Raw genomic sequence first — 21,945 nt, 5'->3', positions numbered from 1 at the left:
CAGCCCAGCGTGGGTGAGGTGAGGTTGGGCAGTGTTCTGCGACGGGCGGGTGGGCCTTGGGAGATGGGCAGAGAGGGAGAGGAGGGAAATGAGGGGAAACCCCCCAACTTCCAGAGTGTCAAGGGGGCCAGCGTGCTTTTCGCCTCCCAGCATCGGGCACCAGGCCTGGGCACGAGCGGCACGGCGGCACCCCCTCCCCTGGAGGGGAAAAGGGAAAACGTCCAGAGTTTCAAAACAGCTATGAGAGAGCTTTGTGTGTTTCACTGCTGTGGTGGAAACCCGTCAAGAGGTGGAGAATACGCTACTCTTCACGATGACGCCTTGCCTCTTCCTCACCTGAGCAGGAAACTGTCAGGTTTGAGACGCCGTAAAAGAGTGAAAATCAGAACCAAGTCCTAAATATTCCACACCACTAAACATTTACTTGACTTGCGGTAAGACAGGAGACTGGTATCTTTCTTTCAGCAAGGGAGAATGGAGCTGCTCGAGCAGCGCCCTCTACTCTCCCAGCAAGGGAGAGTGGTCGCTTGCTAGCTTCGTCCTCGATTCTCAGAGAAACAGTTCTCTCCCAGCTGGTTTTATTAGCAGATAAGAATGTGTACATGCGTAAATCACCCAGACATGAAGACTCCAACCTTGAGTAGATAGCTCTTCCAGACAACACAAGGTGTTCACTTCTTCAGTCTCGTCAGCATATAACAGATATACGATTGTCACATACGTTATGATTACAGTGAGAATTGATTATGAATCAATGATTATAAATGGCATTAAAAGAACCATGACATAATTAATGCTACTGATTGGTGAATTAATGATAAACATATTTGCAGATTTATCTAACAGAAACCACCCCTGGGCACATTTGGAGCGGCAGCACCCCCTCCCCTGGAGGGGAAAAGGGAAAACGTCCAGAGTTTCAAAACATCAAAGCATACAGGCATTACACAATACCAAACCATTGTGAACTCAAAGCATAACATCAAAGCAAAACAGCATTGCACGGTGGTTCTTACTGTTGTCGGAGGTGCCGAACCCCACCAGTTTCATATGCACATTCGCCGAACCCATCTTTAGTGGGGAAAAAAATAAAATGTGATTTCTTTCAAATTCAAGACATATTTATATGATTTTTTTTAATGGTGCATAAAATGAACCGTGTGTGATCATCATCAAAGTGTGGGTGCCCGGGAGGTGGTGGAGAGCCGGGTTGTGTCGGTCGGGCCTCGCCGGACTGGGGCCAGAGTGTGGGTGCCCTGGAGGTGGTGGAGAGACGGGTTGTAGCGGTCTGGCCTCGCCGGACTGGGGCCAGAGTGTGGGTGACTTGGAGGTGGTGGAGAGACGGGTTGTGGCGGTCTGGCCTCGCCGGATGAGGGCCAGAGTGTGGGTGACTTGGAGGTGGTGGAGAGACGGGTTGTGGCGGTCTGGCCTTGCCGGATGGGGGCCAGAGTGTGGGTGCCTGGGAGGTGGTGGAGAGCCGGGTTGTGTCGGTCGGGCATCCCCGGACTGGGGCCAGAATGTGGGGTAGGGGGGGGCATCTCCCTCTTCAGCCCAGCGTGGGTGAGGTGAGGTCGGGCAGTGTTCTGCGACGGGTGGGTGGGCCTTGGGAGATGGGCAGAGAGGGAGAGAGGGAGAGGAGGGACATCCAGGATCCACCCTGTCAAGACCAAAATGATCAACAGGGTATAATATAGTCAATGTGAGCTTCGGACCACAAGCCGAGTTTGAATCAGCAGCTTTTCCTATGGTCAGCATGTGTCTGCACCACGACCTGAGGGATAGGCTTCAGGCAGTTGGCACCTGCGCCAAACGAACCGGGCTCATCGCTTCTCGGCCTTTTGGCTAAGATCAAGTGTAGTATCTGTTCTTATCAGTTTAATATCTGGTATGTCCTCTATTAGAGGATACCATATTAAGCGGATTTTTAGAGCTGGGAGCTGAGAAAGGGGCTTGCCTCGCTCGCTCTACGCATCGACCTGGTATTGCAGTGCTGCCAGGAACGGTGCAACCTCCTTCTGCCTTGTGTAAAACCAATGACTGTTGCGTGCTGACTGGAAATCAGTGTGGGTGATATTCTGAGATGAACCAGGACTGACAGTCTTGTTGTCAGAAATGGGGTCGGTCTGACTTTCAATGAGAAGGTAGATTGTCTTGCTTCACTTCAGATCGTATAAATCTTTCGCCTTTTACTAAAGATTTCCGTGGAGTGGAACAACGAGAGTTGAAGTCAATTTTTTACGCCCTGCTAAAGTGGGGCGTCATTTTCCTGTGAAAAAAAGTATTTGTTATTTCCGATTAAGTGTAGTGTAGTGTACACGTGGCTGATGTGGGACGCAATCCTTCTTATTTACACTGTAGGCCTTTGATCAACTTGTGCTTTGATGTTGGAATTTTAACATTAAATCTATGGCTGCAGCATGGATCAGTGTTTCTCACTGATGGCAGCGTCTTCTTCAACTGCTCAGGAGGCGATGCACCGCCTTGATGGACAAATAATTTTCCTGCTGTGTCATAAAGCAAACACATCGTGTTTAACTCCAGATGTGGTCAAAAACAAGATCCTTCATGAGCTCACTGCATTTAGAGGGAGGGATGACAGGCTGAAGGCACAGTAGCATAGCATAGGAGCAAAGCATAGTTAGCTCTGGCTAAACCTTCCTTTACACAGGATGAACTGATAGACTCATCTGGGTCAGTTGTTTCCCTGCCAGCGCTGTCCATAGGCTGAAACATCACGAAAAACCTGAGATTCCAGGAAGCCAGTTTTATCTTTCTAGTTTGGTCCTCAACTGCACAGAAATGAGTCAAATGAGTTAGATCCAGAGGGATCAATTCTTTCATTTTGTCTCCATGACCTCAGCTCAAATTGTTACTCTTAAATTGTATTTTACAAATTCAAATCATTGTTCTGAATAAATCAATTTTTACATCGTAAAGCTCCACTTGATCCATGGAATACGATTTCAGCCATGAGAGAGTTTTGTGTGTTTCACTGCTGTGGTGGAAACCCGTCAAGAGGTGGAGGAATACGCTAGTCTTCACGATGACGCCTTGCTTCTTCCCCTGGGCACATTTGGAGCGGCAGCACCCCCTCCCCTGGAGGGGAAAAGGGAAAACGTCCAGAGTTTCAAAACATCAAAGCATACAGGCATTACACAATACCAAACCATTGTGAACTCAAAGCATAACATCAAAGCAAAGCAGCATTGCACGGTGCTTCTTACTGTTGTCGGAGGTGCCGAACCCCACCAGTTTCATATGCACATTCGCCGAACCCATCTTTAGTGGGGAAAAAAATAAAATGTGATTTCTTTCAAATTCAAGACATATTTATATGATTTTTTTAATGGTGCATAAAATGAACCGTGTGTGATCATCATCAAAGTGTGGGTGCCCGGGAGGTGGTGGAGAGCCGGGTTGTGTCGGTCGGGCCTCGCCGGACTGGGGCCAGAGTGTGGGTGACTTGGAGGTGGTGGAGAGACAGGTTGTGGCGGTCTGGCCTTGCCGGACGGGGGCCAGAGTGTGGGTGCCTGGGAGGTGGTGGAGAGCCGGGTTGTGTCGGTCGGGCATCCCCGGACTGGGGCCAGAATGTGGGGTAGGGGGGGGCATTTCCCTCTTCAGCCCAGCGTGGGTGAGGTGAGGTTGGGCAGTGTTCTGCGACGGGCGGGTGGGCCTTGGGAGATGGGCAGAGAGGGAGAGGAGGGAAATGAGGGGAAACCCCCCAACTTCCAGAGTGTCAAGGGGGCCAGCGTGCTTTTCGCCTCCCAGCATCGGGCACCAGGCCTGGGCACGAGCGGCACGGCGGCACCCCCTCCCCTGGAGGGGAAAAGGGAAAACGTCCAGAGTTTCAAAAAAGCTATGAGAGAGCTTTGTGTGTTTCACTACTGTGGTGGAAACCCGTCAAGAGGTGGAGAATACGCTGCTCTTCACGATGACGCCTTGCCTCTTCCTCACCTGAGCAGGAAACTGTCAGGTTTGAGACGCCGTAAAAGAGTGAAAATCAGAACCAAGTCCTAAATATTCCACACCACTAAACATTTACTTGACTTGCGGTAAGACAGGAGACTGGTATCTTTCTTTCAGCAAGGGAGAATGGAGCTGCTCGAGCAGCGCCCTCTACTCTCCCAGCAAGGGAGAGTGGTCGCTTGCTAGCTTCGTCCTCGATTCTCAGAGAAACAGTTCTCTCCCAGCTGGTTTTATTAGCAGATAAGAATGTGTACGTGCGTAAATCACCCAGACATGAAGACTCCAACCTTGAGTAGATAGCTCTTCCAGACAACACAAGGTGTTCACTTCTTCAGTCTCGTCAGCATATAACAGATATACGATTGTCACATACGTTATGATTACAGTGAGAATCGATTATGAATCAATGATTATAAATGGCATTAAAAGAACCATGACATAATTAATGCTACTGATTGGTGAATTAATGATAAACATATTTGCAGATTTATCTAACAGAAACCACCATCACCTGGACATCCAGGATCCACCCTGTCAAGACCAAAATGATCAACAGGGTATAATATAGTCAATGTGAGCTTCGGACCACAAGCCGAGTTTGAATCAGCAGCTTTTACTATAGTCAGCATGTGTCTGCACCACGACCTGAGGGATAGGCTTCAGGCAGTTGGCACCTGCGCCAAACGAGCCGGGCTCATCGCTTCTCGGCCTTTTGGCTAAGATCAAGTGTAGTATCTGTTCTTATCAGTTTAATATCTGACATGTCCTCTATTAGAGGATACCATATTAAGCAGATTTTTAGAACTGGGAGCTGAGAAAGGGGCTTGCCTCACTCGCTCTGCGCATTGACCTGGTATTGCAGTGCTGCCAGGAACGGTGCACCCTCCTCCTGCCTTGTGTAAAACCAATGACTGTTGCATGCTGACTGGAGATCAGTGTGGGTGATATTCTGAGATGAACCAGGACTGAAAGTCTTGTTGTCAGAAATGGGGTCGGTCTGACTTTCAATGAGAGGTAGATCGCTCTTGCTTCACTTCAGATCGTATAAATCTTTCGCCTTTTACTAAAGATTTCCGTGGAGTGGAACAACGAGAGTTGAAGCCAATTTTTTACGCCCCGCTAAAGTGGGGCGTCCTTTCCCTGTGAAAAAAAGTATTTGTTATTTCCAATTAAGTGTAGTGTAGTGTACACGTGGCTAATGTGGGACGCAATCCTTCTTATATGCACTGTAGGCCTTTGATCAACTTGTGCTTTGATGTTAGAATTTTAACATTAAATCTATGGCTGCAGCATGGATCAGTGTTTCTCACTGATGGCAGCGTCTTCTTCAACTGCTCAGGAGGCGATGCACCGCCTTGATGGACAAATAATTTTCCTGCTGTGTCATAAAGCAAACACATCGTGTTTGACTCCAGATGTGGTCAAAAACAAGATCCTTCATGAGCTCACTGCATTTAGAGGGAGGGATGACAGGCTGAAGGCACAGTAGCATAGCATAGGAGCAAAGCATAGTTAGCTCTGGCTAAACCTTCCTTTACACAGGATGAGCTGATAGACTCATCTGGGTCAGTTGTTTCCCTGCCAGCGCTGTCCATTGGCTGAAACATCACGAAAAACCTGAGATTCCAGGAAGCCAGTTTTATCTTTCTAGTTTGGTCCTCAACTGCACAGAAATGAGTCAAATGAGTTAGATCCAGAGGGATCAATTCTTTCATTTTGTCTCCATGACCTCAGCTCAAATTGTTACTCTTAAATTGTATTTTACAAATTCAAATCATTGTTCTGAATAAATCAATTTTTACATCGTAAAGCTCCACTTGATCCGTGGAATACGATTTCAGCTATGAGAGAGCTTTGTGTGTTTCACTGCTGTGGTGGAAACCCGTCAAGAGGTGGAGGAATACGCTAGTCTTCACGATGACGCCTTGCCTCTTCCCCTGGGCACATTTGGAGCGGCAGCACCCCCTCCCCTGGAGGGGAAAAGGGAAAACGTCCAGAGTTTCAAAACATCAAAGCATACAGGCATTACACAATACCAAACCATTGTGAACTCAAAGCATAACATCAAAGCAAAGCAGCATTGCACGGTGGTTCTTACTGTTGTCGGAGGTGCCGAACCCCACCAGTTTCATATGCACATTCGCCGAACCCATCTTTAGTGGGGAAAAAAATAAAATGTGATTTCTTTCAAATTCAAGACATATTTATATGATTTTTTTTAATGGTGCATAAAATGAACCGTGTGTGATCATCATCAAAGTGTGGGTGCCCGGGAGGTGGTGGAGAGCCGGGTTGTGTCGGTCGGGCCTCGCCGGACTGGGGCCAGAGTGTGGGTGCCCTGGAGGTGGTGGAGAGACGGGTTGTAGCGGTCTGGCCTCGCCGGACTGGGGCCAGAGTGTGGGTGCCCTGGAGGTGGTGGAGAGACGGGTTGTAGCGGTCTGGCCTCGCCGGACGGGGGCCAGAATGTGGGGTAGGGGGGGGCATCTCCCTCTTCAGCCCAGCGTGGGTGAGGTGAGGTCGGGCAGTGTTCTGCGACGGGTGGGTGGGCCTTGGGAGATGGGCAGAGAGGGAGAGAGGGAGAGGAGGGGAAACCCCCCAACTTCCAGAGTGTCAAGGGGGCGAGCGTGCTTTTTGCCTCCCAGCATCGGGCACCAGGCCTGGGCACGAGCGGCACGGCGGCACCCCCTCCCCTGGAGGGGAAAAGGGAAAACGTCCAGAGTTTCAAAACAGCTATGAGAGAGCTTTGTGTGTTTCACTGCTGTGGTGGAAACCCGTCAAGAGGTGGAGAATACGCTACTCTTCACGATGACGCCTCGCCTCTTCCTCACCTGAGCAGGAAACTGTCAGGTTTGAGACGCCGTAAAAGAGTGGAAATCAGAACCAAGTCCTAAATATTCCACACCACTAAACATTTACTTGACTTGCGGTAAGACAGGAGACTGGTATCTTTCTTTCAGCAAGGGAGAATAGAGCTGCTCGAGCAGCGCCCTCTACTCTCCCAGCAAGGGAGAGTGGTCGCTTGCTAGCTTCGTCCTCGATTCTCAGAGAAACAGTTCTCTCCCAGATGGTTTTATTAGCAGATAAGAATGTGTACATGCGTAAATCACCCAGACATGAAGACTCCAACCTTGAGTAGATAGCTCTTCCAGACAACACAAGGTGTTCACTTCTTCAGTCTCGTCAGCCAATAACAGATATACGATTGTCACATACGTTATGATTACAGTGAGAATTGATTTTGAATCAATGATTATAAATGGCATTAAAAGAACCATGACATAATTAATGCTACTGATTGGTGAATTAATGATAAACATATTTGCAGATTTATCTAACAGAAACCACCCCTGGGCACATTTGGAGCGGCAGCACCCCCTCCCCTGGAGGGGAAAAGGGAAAACGTCCAGAGTTTCAAAACATCAAAGCATACAGGCATTACACAATACCAAACCATTGTGAACTCAAAGCATAACATCAAAGCAAAACAGCATTGCACGGTGGTTCTTACTGTTGTCGGAGGTGCCGAACCCCACCAGTTTCATATGCACATTCGCCGAACCCATCTTTAGTGGGGAAAAAAATAAAATGTGATTTCTTTCAAATTCAAGACATATTTATATGATTTTTTTTAATGGTGCATAAAATGAACCGTGTGTGATCATCATCAAAGTGTGGGTGCCCGGGAGGTGGTGGAGAGCCGGGTTGTGTCGGTCGGGCCTCGCCGGACTGGGGCCAGAGTGTGGGTGCCCTGGAGGTGGTGGAGAGACGGGTTGTAGCGGTCTGGCCTCGCCGGACTGGGGCCAGAGTGTGGGTGCCCTGGAGGTGGTGGAGAGACGGCTTGTGGCGGTCTGGCCTCGCCGGACTGGGGCCAGAGTGTGGGTGACTTGGAGGTGGTGGAGAGACGGGTTGTGGCGGTCTGGCCTTGCCGGATGGGGGCCAGAGTGTGGGTGCCTGGGAGGTGGTGGAGAGCCGGGTTGTGTCGGTCGGGCATCCCCGGACTGGGGCCAGAATGTGGGGTAGGGGGGGGCATCTCCCTCTTCAGCCCAGCGTGGGTGAGGTGAGGTCGGGCAGTGTTCTGCGACGGGTGGGTGGGCCTTGGGAGATGGGCAGAGAGGGAGAGAGGGAGAGGAGGGACATCCAGGATCCACCCTGTCAAGACCAAAATGATCAACAGGGTATAATATAGTCAATGTGAGCTTCGGACCACAAGCCGAGTTTGAATCAGCAGCTTTTCCTATGGTCAGCATGTGTCTGCACCACGACCTGAGGGATAGGCTTCAGGCAGTTGGCACCTGCGCCAAACGAACCGGGCTCATCGCTTCTCGGCCTTTTGGCTAAGATCAAGTGTAGTATCTGTTCTTATCAGTTTAATATCTGGTATGTCCTCTACTAGAGGATACCATATTAAGCGGATTTTTAGAGCTGGGAGCTGAGAAAGGGGCTTGCCTCGCTCGCTCTACGCATCGACCTGGTATTGCAGTGCTGCCAGGAACGGTGCAACCTCCTTCTGCCTTGTGTAAAACCAATGACTGTTGCGTGCTGACTGGAAATCAGTGTGGGTGATATTCTGAGATGAACCAGGACTGACAGTCTTGTTGTCAGAAATGGGGTCGGTCTGACTTTCAATGAGAAGGTAGATTGTCTTGCTTCACTTCAGATCGTATAAATCTTTCGCCTTTTACTAAAGATTTCCGTGGAGTGGAACAACGAGAGTTGAAGTCAATTTTTTACGCCCTGCTAAAGTGGGGCGTCATTTTCCTGTGAAAAAAAGTATTTGTTATTTCCGATTAAGTGTAGTGTAGTGTACACGTGGCTGATGTGGGACGCAATCCTTCTTATTTACACTGTAGGCCTTTGATCAACTTGTGCTTTGATGTTGGAATTTTAACATTAAATCTATGGCTGCAGCATGGATCAGTGTTTCTCACTGATGGCAGCGTCTTCTTCAACTGCTCAGGAGGCGATGCACCGCCTTGATGGACAAATAATTTTCCTGCTGTGTCATAAAGCAAACACATCGTGTTTAACTCCAGATGTGGTCAAAAACAAGATCCTTCATGAGCTCACTGCATTTAGAGGGAGGGATGACAGGCTGAAGGCACAGTAGCATAGCATAGGAGCAAAGCATAGTTAGCTCTGGCTAAACCTTCCTTTACACAGGATGAGCTGATAGACTCATCTGGGTCAGTTGTTTCCCTGCCAGTGCTGTCCATGGGCTGAAACATCACGAAAAACCTGAGATTCCAGGAAGCCAGTTTTATCTTTCTAGTTTGGTCCTCAACTGCACAGAAATGAGTCAAATGAGTTAGATCCAGAGGGATCAATTCTTTCATTTTGTCTCCATGACCTCAGCTCACATTGTTACTCTTAAATTGTATTTTCCAAATTCAAATCATTGATCTGAATAAATCAATTTTTACATCGTAAAGCTCCACTTGATCCGTGGAATACGATTTCAGCTATGAGAGAGCTTTGTGTGTTTCACTGCTGTGGTGGAAACCCGTCAAGAGGTGGAGGAATACGCTAGTCTTCACGATGACGCCTTGCTTCTTCCCCTGGGCACATTTGGAGCGGCAGCACCCCCTCCCCTGGAGGGGAAAAGGGAAAACGTCCAGAGTTTCAAAACATCAAAGCATACAGGCATGACACAATACCAAACCATTGTGAACTCAAAGCATAACATCAAAGCAAAGCAGCATTGCACGGTGGTTCTTACTGTTGTCGGAGGTGCCGAACCCCACCAGTTTCATATGCACATTCGCCAAACCCATCTTTAGTGGGGAAAAAAATAAAATGTGATTTCTTTCAAATTCAAGACATATTTATATGATTTTTTTTAATGGTGCATAAAATGAACCGTGTGTGATCATCATCAAAGTGTGGGTGCCCGGGAGGTGGTGGAGAGCCGGGTTGTGTCGGTCGGGCCTCGCCGGACTGGGGCCAGAGTGTGGGTGCCCTGGAGGTGGTGGAGAGACGGGTTGTAGCGGTCTGGCCTCGCCGGACTGGGGCCAGAGTGTGGGTGCCCTGGAGGTGGTGGAGAGACGGCTTGTGGCGGTCTGGCCTCGCCGGACTGGGGCCAGAGTGTGGGTGACTTGGAGGTGGTGGAGAGACGGGTTGTGGCGGTCTGGCCTTGCCGGATGGGGGCCAGAGTGTGGGTGCCTGGGAGGTGGTGGAGAGCCGGGTTGTGTCGGTCGGGCATCCCCGGACTGGGGCCAGAATGTGGGGTAGGGGGGGGCATCTCCCTCTTCAGCCCAGCGTGGGTGAGGTGAGGTCGGGCAGTGTTCTGCGACGGGTGGGTGGGCCTTGGGAGATGGGCAGAGAGGGAGAGAGGGAGAGGAGGGACATCCAGGATCCACCCTGTCAAGACCAAAATGATCAACAGGGTATAATATAGTCAATGTGAGCTTCGGACCACAAGCCGAGTTTGAATCAGCAGCTTTTCCTATGGTCAGCATGTGTCTGCACCACGACCTGAGGGATAGGCTTCAGGCAGTTGGCACCTGCGCCAAACGAACCGGGCTCATCGCTTCTCGGCCTTTTGGCTAAGATCAAGTGTAGTATCTGTTCTTATCAGTTTAATATCTGGTATGTCCTCTACTAGAGGATACCATATTAAGCGGATTTTTAGAGCTGGGAGCTGAGAAAGGGGCTTGCCTCGCTCGCTCTACGCATCGACCTGGTATTGCAGTGCTGCCAGGAACGGTGCAACCTCCTTCTGCCTTGTGTAAAACCAATGACTGTTGCGTGCTGACTGGAAATCAGTGTGGGTGATATTCTGAGATGAACCAGGACTGACAGTCTTGTTGTCAGAAATGGGGTCGGTCTGACTTTCAATGAGAAGGTAGATTGTCTTGCTTCACTTCAGATCGTATAAATCTTTCGCCTTTTACTAAAGATTTCCGTGGAGTGGAACAACGAGAGTTGAAGTCAATTTTTTACGCCCTGCTAAAGTGGGGCGTCATTTTCCTGTGAAAAAAAGTATTTGTTATTTCCGATTAAGTGTAGTGTAGTGTACACGTGGCTGATGTGGGACGCAATCCTTCTTATTTACACTGTAGGCCTTTGATCAACTTGTGCTTTGATGTTGGAATTTTAACATTAAATCTATGGCTGCAGCATGGATCAGTGTTTCTCACTGATGGCAGCGTCTTCTTCAACTGCTCAGGAGGCGATGCACCGCCTTGATGGACAAATAATTTTCCTGCTGTGTCATAAAGCAAACACATCGTGTTTGACTCCAGATGTGGTCAAAAACAAGATCCTTCATGAGCTCACTGCATTTAGAGGGAGGGATGACAGGCTGAAGGCACAGTAGCATAGCATAGGAGCAAAGCATAGTTAGCTCTGGCTAAACCTTCCTTTACACAGGATGAGCTGATAGACTCATCTGGGTCAGTTGTTTCCCTGCCAGCGCTGTCCATTGGCTGAAACATCACGAAAAACCTGAGATTCCAGGAAGCCAGTTTTATCTTTCTAGTTTGGTCCTCAACTGCACAGAAATGAGTCAAATGAGTTAGATCCAGAGGGATCAATTCTTTCATTTTGTCTCCATGACCTCAGCTCAAATTGTTACTCTTAAATTGTATTTTACAAATTCAAATCATTGTTCTGAATAAATCAATTTTTACATCGTAAAGCTCCACTTGATCCGTGGAATACGATTTCAGCTATGAGAGAGCTTTGTGTGTTTCACTGCTGTGGTGGAAACCCGTCAAGAGGTGGAGGAATACGCTAGTCTTCACGATGACGCCTTGCCTCTTCCCCTGGGCACATTTGGAGCGGCAGCACCCCCTCCCCTGGAGGGGAAAAGGGAAAACGTCCAGAGTTTCAAAACATCAAAGCATACAGGCATTACACAATACCAAACCATTGTGAACTCAAAGCATAACATCAAAGCAAAGCAGCATTGCACGGTGGTTCTTACTGTTGTCGGAGGTGCCGAACCCCACCAGTTTCATATGCACATTCGCCGAACCCATCTTTAGTGGGGAAAAAAATAAAATGTGATTTCTTTCAAATTCAAGACATATTTATATGATTTTTTTTAATGGTGCATAAAATGAACCGTGTGTGATCATCATCAAAGTGTGGGTGCCCGGGAGGTGGTGGAGAGCCGGGTTGTGTCGGTCGGGCCTCGCCGGACTGGGGCCAGAGTGTGGGTGCCCTGGAGGTGGTGGAGAGACGGGTTGTAGCGGTCTGGCCTCGCCGGACTGGGGCCAGAGTGTGGGTGCCCTGGAGGTGGTGGAGAGACGGGTTGTAGCGGTCTGGCCTCGCCGGACGGGGGCCAGAATGTGGGGTAGGGGGGGGCATCTCCCTCTTCAGCCCAGCGTGGGTGAGGTGAGGTCGGGCAGTGTTCTGCGACGGGTGGGTGGGCCTTGGGAGATGGGCAGAGAGGGAGAGAGGGAGAGGAGGGGAAACCCCCCAACTTCCAGAGTGTCAAGGGGGCGAGCGTGCTTTTTGCCTCCCAGCATCGGGCACCAGGCCTGGGCACGAGCGGCACGGCGGCACCCCCTCCCCTGGAGGGGAAAAGGGAAAACGTCCAGAGTTTCAAAACAGCTATGAGAGAGCTTTGTGTGTTTCACTGCTGTGGTGGAAACCCGTCAAGAGGTGGAGAATACGCTACTCTTCACGATGACGCCTCGCCTCTTCCTCACCTGAGCAGGAAACTGTCAGGTTTGAGACGCCGTAAAAGAGTGGAAATCAGAACCAAGTCCTAAATATTCCACACCACTAAACATTTACTTGACTTGCGGTAAGACAGGAGACTGGTATCTTTCTTTCAGCAAGGGAGAATAGAGCTGCTCGAGCAGCGCCCTCTACTCTCCCAGCAAGGGAGAGTGGTCGCTTGCTAGCTTCGTCCTCGATTCTCAGAGAAACAGTTCTCTCCCAGATGGTTTTATTAGCAGATAAGAATGTGTACATGCGTAAATCACCCAGACATGAAGACTCCAACCTTGAGTAGATAGCTCTTCCAGACAACACAAGGTGTTCACTTCTTCAGTCTCGTCAGCCAATAACAGATATACGATTGTCACATACGTTATGATTACAGTGAGAATTGATTTTGAATCAATGATTATAAATGGCATTAAAAGAACCATGACATAATTAATGCTACTGATTGGTGAATTAATGATAAACATATTTGCAGATTTATCTAACAGAAACCACCCCTGGGCACATTTGGAGCGGCAGCACCCCCTCCCCTGGAGGGGAAAAGGGAAAACGTCCAGAGTTTCAAAACATCAAAGCATACAGGCATTACACAATACCAAACCATTGTGAACTCAAAGCATAACATCAAAGCAAAACAGCATTGCACGGTGGTTCTTACTGTTGTCGGAGGTGCCGAACCCCACCAGTTTCATATGCACATTCGCCGAACCCATCTTTAGTGGGGAAAAAAATAAAATGTGATTTCTTTCAAATTCAAGACATATTTATATGATTTTTTTTAATGGTGCATAAAATGAACCGTGTGTGATCATCATCAAAGTGTGGGTGCCCGGGAGGTGGTGGAGAGCCGGGTTGTGTCGGTCGGGCCTCGCCGGACTGGGGCCAGAGTGTGGGTGCCCTGGAGGTGGTGGAGAGACGGGTTGTAGCGGTCTGGCCTCGCCGGACTGGGGCCAGAGTGTGGGTGCCCTGGAGGTGGTGGAGAGACGGCTTGTGGCGGTCTGGCCTCGCCGGACTGGGGCCAGAGTGTGGGTGACTTGGAGGTGGTGGAGAGACGGGTTGTGGCGGTCTGGCCTTGCCGGATGGGGGCCAGAGTGTGGGTGCCTGGGAGGTGGTGGAGAGCCGGGTTGTGTCGGTCGGGCATCCCCGGACTGGGGCCAGAATGTGGGGTAGGGGGGGGCATCTCCCTCTTCAGCCCAGCGTGGGTGAGGTGAGGTCGGGCAGTGTTCTGCGACGGGTGGGTGGGCCTTGGGAGATGGGCAGAGAGGGAGAGAGGGAGAGGAGGGACATCCAGGATCCACCCTGTCAAGACCAAAATGATCAACAGGGTATAATATAGTCAATGTGAGCTTCGGACCACAAGCCGAGTTTGAATCAGCAGCTTTTCCTATGGTCAGCATGTGTCTGCACCACGACCTGAGGGATAGGCTTCAGGCAGTTGGCACCTGCGCCAAACGAACCGGGCTCATCGCTTCTCGGCCTTTTGGCTAAGATCAAGTGTAGTATCTGTTCTTATCAGTTTAATATCTGGTATGTCCTCTACTAGAGGATACCATATTAAGCGGATTTTTAGAGCTGGGAGCTGAGAAAGGGGCTTGCCTCGCTCGCTCTACGCATCGACCTGGTATTGCAGTGCTGCCAGGAACGGTGCAACCTCCTTCTGCCTTGTGTAAAACCAATGACTGTTGCGTGCTGACTGGAAATCAGTGTGGGTGATATTCTGAGATGAACCAGGACTGACAGTCTTGTTGTCAGAAATGGGGTCGGTCTGACTTTCAATGAGAAGGTAGATTGTCTTGCTTCACTTCAGATCGTATAAATCTTTCGCCTTTTACTAAAGATTTCCGTGGAGTGGAACAACGAGAGTTGAAGTCAATTTTTTACGCCCTGCTAAAGTGGGGCGTCATTTTCCTGTGAAAAAAAGTATTTGTTATTTCCGATTAAGTGTAGTGTAGTGTACACGTGGCTGATGTGGGACGCAATCCTTCTTATTTACACTGTAGGCCTTTGATCAACTTGTGCTTTGATGTTGGAATTTTAACATTAAATCTATGGCTGCAGCATGGATCAGTGTTTCTCACTGATGGCAGCGTCTTCTTCAACTGCTCAGGAGGCGATGCACCGCCTTGATGGACAAATAATTTTCCTGCTGTGTCATAAAGCAAACACATCGTGTTTAACTCCAGATGTGGTCAAAAACAAGATCCTTCATGAGCTCACTGCATTTAGAGGGAGGGATGACAGGCTGAAGGCACAGTAGCATAGCATAGGAGCAAAGCATAGTTAGCTCTGGCTAAACCTTCCTTTACACAGGATGAGCTGATAGACTCATCTGGGTCAGTTGTTTCCCTGCCAGTGCTGTCCATGGGCTGAAACATCACGAAAAACCTGAGATTCCAGGAAGCCAGTTTTATCTTTCTAGTTTGGTCCTCAACTGCACAGAAATGAGTCAAATGAGTTAGATCCAGAGGGATCAATTCTTTCATTTTGTCTCCATGACCTCAGCTCACATTGTTACTCTTAAATTGTATTTTCCAAATTCAAATCATTGATCTGAATAAATCAATTTTTACATCGTAAAGCTCCACTTGATCCGTGGAATACGATTTCAGCTATGAGAGAGCTTTGTGTGTTTCACTGCTGTGGTGGAAACCCGTCAAGAGGTGGAGGAATACGCTAGTCTTCACGATGACGCCTTGCTTCTTCCCCTGGGCACATTTGGAGCGGCAGCACCCCCTCCCCTGGAGGGGAAAAGGGAAAACGTCCAGAGTTTCAAAACATCAAAGCATACAGGCATGACACAATACCAAACCATTGTGAACTCAAAGCATAACATCAAAGCAAAGCAGCATTGCACGGTGGTTCTTACTGTTGTCGGAGGTGCCGAACCCCACCAGTTTCATATGCACATTCGCCAAACCCATCTTTAGTGGGGAAAAAAATAAAATGTGATTTCTTTCAAATTCAAGACATATTTATATGATTTTTTTTAATGGTGCATAAAATGAACCGTGTGTGATCATCATCAAAGTGTGGGTGCCCGGGAGGTGGTGGAGAGCCGGGTTGTGTCGGTCGGGCCTCGCCGGACTGGGGCCAGAGTGTGGGTGCCCTGGAGGTGGTGGAGAGACGGGTTGTAGCGGTCTGGCCTCGCCGGACTGGGGCCAGAGTGTGGGTGCCCTGGAGGTGGTGGAGAGACGGCTTGTGGCGGTCTGGCCTCGCCGGACTGGGGCCAGAGTGTGGGTGACTTGGAGGTGGTGGAGAGACGGGTTGTGGCGGTCTGGCCTTGCCGGATGGGGGCCAGAGTGTGGGTGCCTGGGAGGTGGTGGAGAGCCGGGTTGTGTCGGTCGGGCATCCCCGGACTGGGGCCAGAATGTGGGGTAGGGGGGGGCATCTCCCTCTTCAGCCCAGCGTGGGTGAGGTGAGGTCGGGCAGTGTTCTGCGACGGGTGGGTGGGCCTTGGGAGATGGGCAGAGAGGGAGAGAGGGAGAGGAGGGACATCCAGGATCCACCCTGTCAAGACCAAAATGATCAACAGGGTATAATATAGTCAATGTGAGCTTCGGACCACAAGCCGAGTTTGAATCAGCAGCTTTTCCTATGGTCAGCATGTGTCTGCACCACGACCTGAGGGATAGGCTTCAGGCAGTTGGCACCTGCGCCAAACGAACCGGGCTCATCGCTTCTCGGCCTTTTGGCTAAGATCAAGTGTAGTATCTGTTCTTATCAGTTTAATATCTGGTATGTCCTCTACTAGAGGATACCATATTAAGCGGATTTTTAGAGCTGGGAGCTGAGAAAGGGGCTTGCCTCGCTCGCTCTACGCATCGACCTGGTATTGCAGTGCTGCCAGGAACGGTGCAACCTCCTTCTGCCTTGTGTAAAACCAATGACTGTTGCGTGCTGACTGGAAATCAGTGTGGGTGATATTCTGAGATGAACCAGGACTGACAGTCTTGTTGTCAGAAATGGGGTCGGTCTGACTTTCAATGAGAAGGTAGATTGTCTTGCTTCACTTCAGATCGTATAAATCTTTCGCCTTTTACTAAAGATTTCCGTGGAGTGGAACAACGAGAGTTGAAGTCAATTTTTTACGCCCTGCTAAAGTGGGGCGTCATTTTCCTGTGAAAAAAAGTATTTGTTATTTCCGATTAAGTGTAGTGTAGTGTACACGTGGCTGATGTGGGACGCAATCCTTCTTATTTACACTGTAGGCCTTTGATCAACTTGTGCTTTGATGTTGGAATTTTAACATTAAATCTATGGCTGCAGCATGGATCAGTGTTTCTCACTGATGGCAGCGTCTTCTTCAACTGCTCAGGAGGCGATGCACCGCCTTGATGGACAAATAATTTTCCTGCTGTGTCATAAAGCAAACACATCGTGTTTAACTCCAGATGTGGTCAAAAACAAGATCCTTCATGAGCTCACTGCATTTAGAGGGAGGGATGACAGGCTGAAGGCACAGTAGCATAGCATAGGAGCAAAGCATAGTTAGCTCTGGCTAAACCTTCCTTTACACAGGATGAACTGATAGACTCATCTGGGTCAGTTGTTTCCCTGCCAGCGCTGTCCATAGGCTGAAACATCACGAAAAACCTGAGATTCCAGGAAGCCAGTTTTATCTTTCTAGTTTGGTCCTCAACTGCACAGAAATGAGTCAAATGAGTTAGATCCAGAGGGATCAATTCTTTCATTTTGTCTCCATGACCTCAGCTCAAATTGTTACTCTTAAATTGTATTTTACAAATTCAAATCATTGTTCTGAATAAATCAATTCTTACATGGTAAAGCTCCACTTGATCCATGGAATACGATTTCAGCCATGAGAGAGTTTTGTGTGTTTCACTGCTGTGGTGGAAACCCGTCAAGAGGTGGAGGAATACGCTAGTCTTCACGATGACGCCTTGCTTCTTCCCCTGGGCACATTTGGAGCGGCAGCACCCCCTCCCCTGGAGGGGAAAAGGGAAAACGTCCAGAGTTTCAAAACATCAAAGCATACAGGCATTACACAATACCAAACCATTGTGAACTCAAAGCATAACATCAAAGCAAAGCAGCATTGCACGGTGCTTCTTACTGTTGTCGGAGGTGCCGAACCCCACCAGTTTCATATGCACATTCGCCGAACCCATCTTTAGTGGGGAAAAAAATAAAATGTGATTTCTTTCAAATTCAAGACATATTTATATGATTTTTTTAATGGTGCATAAAATGAACCGTGTGTGATCATCATCAAAGTGTGGGTGCCCGGGAGGTGGTGGAGAGCCGGGTTGTGTCGGTCGGGCCTCGCCGGACTGGGGCCAGAGTGTGGGTGACTTGGAGGTGGTGGAGAGACAGGTTGTGGCGGTCTGGCCTTGCCGGACGGGGGCCAGAGTGTGGGTGCCTGGGAGGTGGTGGAGAGCCGGGTTGTGTCGGTCGGGCATCCCCGGACTGGGGCCAGAATGTGGGGTAGGGGGGGGCATCTCCCTCTTCAGCCCAGCGTGGGTGAGGTGAGGTTGGGCAGTGTTCTGCGACGGGCGGGTGGGCCTTGGGAGATGGGCAGAGAGGGAGAGGAGGGAAATGAGGGGAAACCCCCCAACTTCCAGAGTGTCAAGGGGGCCAGCGTGCTTTTCGCCTCCCAGCATCGGGCACCAGGCCTGGGCACGAGCGGCACGGCGGCACCCCCTCCCCTGGAGGGGAAAAGGGAAAACGTCCAGAGTTTCAAAACAGCTATGAGAGAGCTTTGTGTGTTTCACTACTGTGGTGGAAACCCGTCAAGAGGTGGAGAATACGCTGCTCTTCACGATGACGCCTTGCCTCTTCCTCACCTGAGCAGGAAACTGTCAGGTTTGAGACGCCGTAAAAGAGTGAAAATCAGAACCAAGTCCTAAATATTCCACACCACTAAACATTTACTTGACTTGCGGTAAGACAGGAGACTGGTATCTTTCTTTCAGCAAGGGAGAATGGAGCTGCTCGAGCAGCGCCCTCTACTCTCCCAGCAAGGGAGAGTGGTCGCTTGCTAGCTTCGTCCTCGATTCTCAGAGAAACAGTTCTCTCCCAGCTGGTTTTATTAGCAGATAAGAATGTGTACGTGCGTAAATCACCCAGACATGAAGACTCCAACCTTGAGTAGATAGCTCTTCCAGACAACACAAGGTGTTCACTTCTTCAGTCTCGTCAGCATATAACAGATATACGATTGTCACATACGTTATGATTACAGTGAGAATCGATTATGAATCAATGATTATAAATGGCATTAAAAGAACCATGACATAATTAATGCTACTGATTGGTGAATTAATGATAAACATATTTGCAGATTTATCTAACAGAAACCACCATCACCTGGACATCCAGGATCCACCCTGTCAAGACCAAAATGATCAACAGGGTATAATATAGTCAATGTGAGCTTCGGACCACAAGCCGAGTTTGAATCAGCAGCTTTTACTATAGTCAGCATGTGTCTGCACCACGACCTGAGGGATAGGCTTCAGGCAGTTGGCACCTGCGCCAAACGAGCTGGGCTCGTCGCTTCTCGGCCTTTTGGCTAAGATCAAGTGTAGTATCTGTTCTTATCAGTTTAATATCTGATATGTCCTCTATTAGAGGATACCATATTAAGCAGATTTTTAGAACTGGGAGCTGAGAAAGGGGCTTGCCTCACTCGCTCTGCGCATTGACCTGGTATTGCAGGGCTGCCAGGAACGGTGCACCCTCCTCCTGCCTTGTGTAAAACCAATGACTGTTGCATGCTGACTGGAGATCAGTGTGGGTGATATTCTGAGATGAACCAGGACTGAAAGTCTTGTTGTCAGAAATGGGGTCGGTCTGACTTTCAATGAGAGGTAGATCGCTCTTGCTTCACTTCAGATCGTATAAATCTTTCGCCTTTTACTAAAGATTTCCGTGGAGTGGAACAACGAGAGTTGAAGCCAATTTTTTACGCCCCGCTAAAGTGGGGCGTCCTTTCCCTGTGAAAAAAAGTATTTGTTATTTCCAATTAAGTGTAGTGTAGTGTACACGTGGCTAATGTGGGACGCAATCCTTCTTATATGCACTGTAGGCCTTTGATCAACTTGTGCTTTGATGTTAGAATTTTAACATTAAATCTATGGCTGCAGCATGGATCAGTGTTTCTCACTGATGGCAGCGTCTTCTTCAACTGCTCAGGAGGCGATGCACCGCCTTGATGGACAAATAATTTTCCTGCTGTGTCATAAAGCAAACACATCGTGTTTGACTCCAGATGTGGTCAAAAACAAGATCCTTCATGAGCTCACTGCATTTAGAGGGAGGGATGACAGGCTGAAGGCACAGTAGCATAGCATAGGAGCAAAGCATAGTTAGCTCTGGCTAAACCTTCCTTTACACAGGATGAGCTGATAGACTCATCTGGGTCAGTTGTTTCCCTGCCAGCGCTGTCCATGGGCTGAAACATCACGAAAAACCTGAGATTCCAGGAAGCCAGTTTTATCTTTCTAGTTTGGTCCTCAACTGCACAGAAATGAGTCAAATGAGTTAGATCCAGAGGGATCAATTCTTTCATTTTGTCTCCATGACCTCAGCTCAAATTGTTACTCTTAAATTGTATTTTACAAATTCAAATCATTGTTCTGAATAAATCAATTTTTACATCGTAAAGCTCCACTTGATCCGTGGAATACGATTTCAGCTATGAGAGAGCTTTGTGTGTTTCACTGCTGTGGTGGAAACCCGTCAAGAGGTGGAGGAATACGCTAGTCTTCACGATGACGCCTTGCCTCTTCCCCTGGGCACATTTGGAGCGGCAGCACCCCCTCCCCTGGAGGGGAAAAGGGAAAACGTCCAGAGTTTCAAAACATCAAAGCATACAGGCATTACACAATACCAAACCATTGTGAACTCAAAGCATAACATCAAAGCAAAGCAGCATTGCACGGTGGTTCTTACTGTTGTCGGAGGTGCCGAACCCCACCAGTTTCATATGCACATTCGCCGAACCCATCTTTAGTGGGGAAAAAAATAAAATGTGATTTCTTTCAAATTCAAGACATATTTATATGATTTTTTTTAATGGTGCATAAAATGAACCGTGTGTGATCATCATCAAAGTGTGGGTGCCCGGGAGGTGGTGGAGAGCCGGGTTGTGTCGGTCGGGCCTCGCCGGACTGGGGCCAGAGTGTGGGTGACTTGGAGGTGGTGGAGAGACAGGTTGTGGCGGTCTGGCCTTGCCGGACGGGGGCCAGAGTGTGGGTGCCTGGGAGGTGGTGGAGAGCCGGGTTGTGTCGGTCGGGCATCCCCGGACTGGGGCCAGAATGTGGGGTAGGGGGGGGCATCTCCCTCTTCAGCCCAGCGTGGGTGAGGTGAGGTTGGGCAGTGTTCTGCGACGGGCGGGTGGGCCTTGGGAGATGGGCAGAGAGGGAGAGGAGGGAAATGAGGGGAAACCCCCCAACTTCCAGAGTGTCAAGGGGGCCAGCGTGCTTTTCGCCTCCCAGCATCGGGCACCAGGCCTCGGCACGAGCGGCACGGCGGCACCCCCTCCCCTGGAGGGGAAAAGGGAAAACGTCCAGAGTTTCAAAACAGCTATGAGAGAGCTTTGTGTGTTTCACTACTGTGGTGGAAACCCGTCAAGAGGTGGAGAATACGCTGCTCTTCACGATGACGCCTTGCCTCTTCCTCACCTGAGCAGGAAACTGTCAGGTTTGAGACGCCGTAAAAGAGTGAAAATCAGAACCAAGTCCTAAATATTCCACACCACTAAACATTTACTTGACTTGCGGTAAGACAGGAGACTGGTATCTTTCTTTCAGCAAGGGAGAATGCAGCTGCTCGAGCAGCGCCCTCTACTCTCCCAGCAAGGGAGAGTGGTCGCTTGCTAGCTTCGTCCTCGATTCTCAGAGAAACAGTTCTCTCCCAGCTGGTTTTATTAGCAGATAAGAATGTGTACATGCGTAAATCACCCAGACATGAAGACTCCAACCTTGAGTAGATAGCTCTTCCAGACAACACAAGGTGTTCACTTCTTCAGTCTCGTCAGCATATAACTGTTGGAGATAAAGTCTCTAACATTGTGATATTAAATTTTAAACGCATCGAAATGAAGCAGGCAGAAGCAGGGATGCTTTCTCTCTGACGCAGCCAAGACCGGGTGGTCTGGCGCGCTGCTCAAAACCAACTCTGTTCCGCTGACCGGAACATGTTTATTTATCACCTTCGTAGCTCCACCTCTTGACCCAGTGACATCACAATACTTTTAGGGTGCAAACATCGCTGCCCACCAGATGGGACTGTTCTTCACCTAACAGTTACATTAAACAAAATGAAAATTAGCGAATAACC

At 49.2% G+C, this 21,945-nt stretch overlaps 14 non-coding genes across 14 annotated transcripts; all 14 read left to right on the top strand.

Annotated features, from left to right (window-relative positions):
- Positions 1-1,822: 1,822 nt before the first annotated feature.
- LOC137912355 (U2 spliceosomal RNA) lies at positions 1,823-2,013 on the top strand. The gene has a single exon (XR_011106231.1). It is a non-coding gene; the product is annotated as a U2 spliceosomal RNA (small nuclear RNA).
- A 134-nt stretch (positions 2,014-2,147) lies between these two features.
- Positions 2,148-2,258, top strand: LOC137912456 (U5 spliceosomal RNA). Its single transcript, XR_011106313.1, has one exon. It is a non-coding gene; the product is annotated as a U5 spliceosomal RNA (small nuclear RNA).
- A 2,404-nt stretch (positions 2,259-4,662) lies between these two features.
- Positions 4,663-4,853, top strand: LOC137912387 (U2 spliceosomal RNA). Its single transcript, XR_011106261.1, has one exon. It is a non-coding gene; the product is annotated as a U2 spliceosomal RNA (small nuclear RNA).
- Positions 4,854-4,986: 133 nt separating this feature from the next.
- Positions 4,987-5,098, top strand: LOC137912412 (U5 spliceosomal RNA). Its single transcript, XR_011106271.1, has one exon. It is a non-coding gene; the product is annotated as a U5 spliceosomal RNA (small nuclear RNA).
- A 3,182-nt stretch (positions 5,099-8,280) lies between these two features.
- LOC137912370 (U2 spliceosomal RNA) lies at positions 8,281-8,471 on the top strand. Its single transcript, XR_011106245.1, has one exon. It is a non-coding gene; the product is annotated as a U2 spliceosomal RNA (small nuclear RNA).
- A 134-nt stretch (positions 8,472-8,605) lies between these two features.
- Positions 8,606-8,716, top strand: LOC137912455 (U5 spliceosomal RNA). Its single transcript, XR_011106312.1, has one exon. It is a non-coding gene; the product is annotated as a U5 spliceosomal RNA (small nuclear RNA).
- Positions 8,717-10,488: 1,772 nt separating this feature from the next.
- LOC137912369 (U2 spliceosomal RNA) lies at positions 10,489-10,679 on the top strand. The gene has a single exon (XR_011106244.1). It is a non-coding gene; the product is annotated as a U2 spliceosomal RNA (small nuclear RNA).
- A 134-nt stretch (positions 10,680-10,813) lies between these two features.
- LOC137912454 (U5 spliceosomal RNA) lies at positions 10,814-10,924 on the top strand. The gene has a single exon (XR_011106311.1). It is a non-coding gene; the product is annotated as a U5 spliceosomal RNA (small nuclear RNA).
- Positions 10,925-14,106: 3,182 nt separating this feature from the next.
- LOC137912367 (U2 spliceosomal RNA) lies at positions 14,107-14,297 on the top strand. The gene has a single exon (XR_011106242.1). It is a non-coding gene; the product is annotated as a U2 spliceosomal RNA (small nuclear RNA).
- Positions 14,298-14,431: 134 nt separating this feature from the next.
- LOC137912452 (U5 spliceosomal RNA) lies at positions 14,432-14,542 on the top strand. Its single transcript, XR_011106310.1, has one exon. It is a non-coding gene; the product is annotated as a U5 spliceosomal RNA (small nuclear RNA).
- A 1,772-nt stretch (positions 14,543-16,314) lies between these two features.
- Positions 16,315-16,505, top strand: LOC137912366 (U2 spliceosomal RNA). Its single transcript, XR_011106241.1, has one exon. It is a non-coding gene; the product is annotated as a U2 spliceosomal RNA (small nuclear RNA).
- A 134-nt stretch (positions 16,506-16,639) lies between these two features.
- LOC137912451 (U5 spliceosomal RNA) lies at positions 16,640-16,750 on the top strand. Its single transcript, XR_011106309.1, has one exon. It is a non-coding gene; the product is annotated as a U5 spliceosomal RNA (small nuclear RNA).
- A 2,404-nt stretch (positions 16,751-19,154) lies between these two features.
- LOC137912388 (U2 spliceosomal RNA) lies at positions 19,155-19,345 on the top strand. The gene has a single exon (XR_011106262.1). It is a non-coding gene; the product is annotated as a U2 spliceosomal RNA (small nuclear RNA).
- A 133-nt stretch (positions 19,346-19,478) lies between these two features.
- LOC137912411 (U5 spliceosomal RNA) lies at positions 19,479-19,590 on the top strand. Its single transcript, XR_011106270.1, has one exon. It is a non-coding gene; the product is annotated as a U5 spliceosomal RNA (small nuclear RNA).
- The last annotated feature ends 2,355 nt before the right edge of the window (positions 19,591-21,945 follow it).

This window comes from Brachionichthys hirsutus, unplaced genomic scaffold (genome assembly GCF_040956055.1).
Source record: "Brachionichthys hirsutus isolate HB-005 unplaced genomic scaffold, CSIRO-AGI_Bhir_v1 contig_1145, whole genome shotgun sequence".
Classification (NCBI taxonomy): Eukaryota; Metazoa; Chordata; class Actinopteri; order Lophiiformes; family Brachionichthyidae; genus Brachionichthys; species Brachionichthys hirsutus.
The sequence above is the reverse complement of the archived record's forward strand: the minus strand, read 5'-3'. Positions and strand labels throughout refer to the sequence as shown.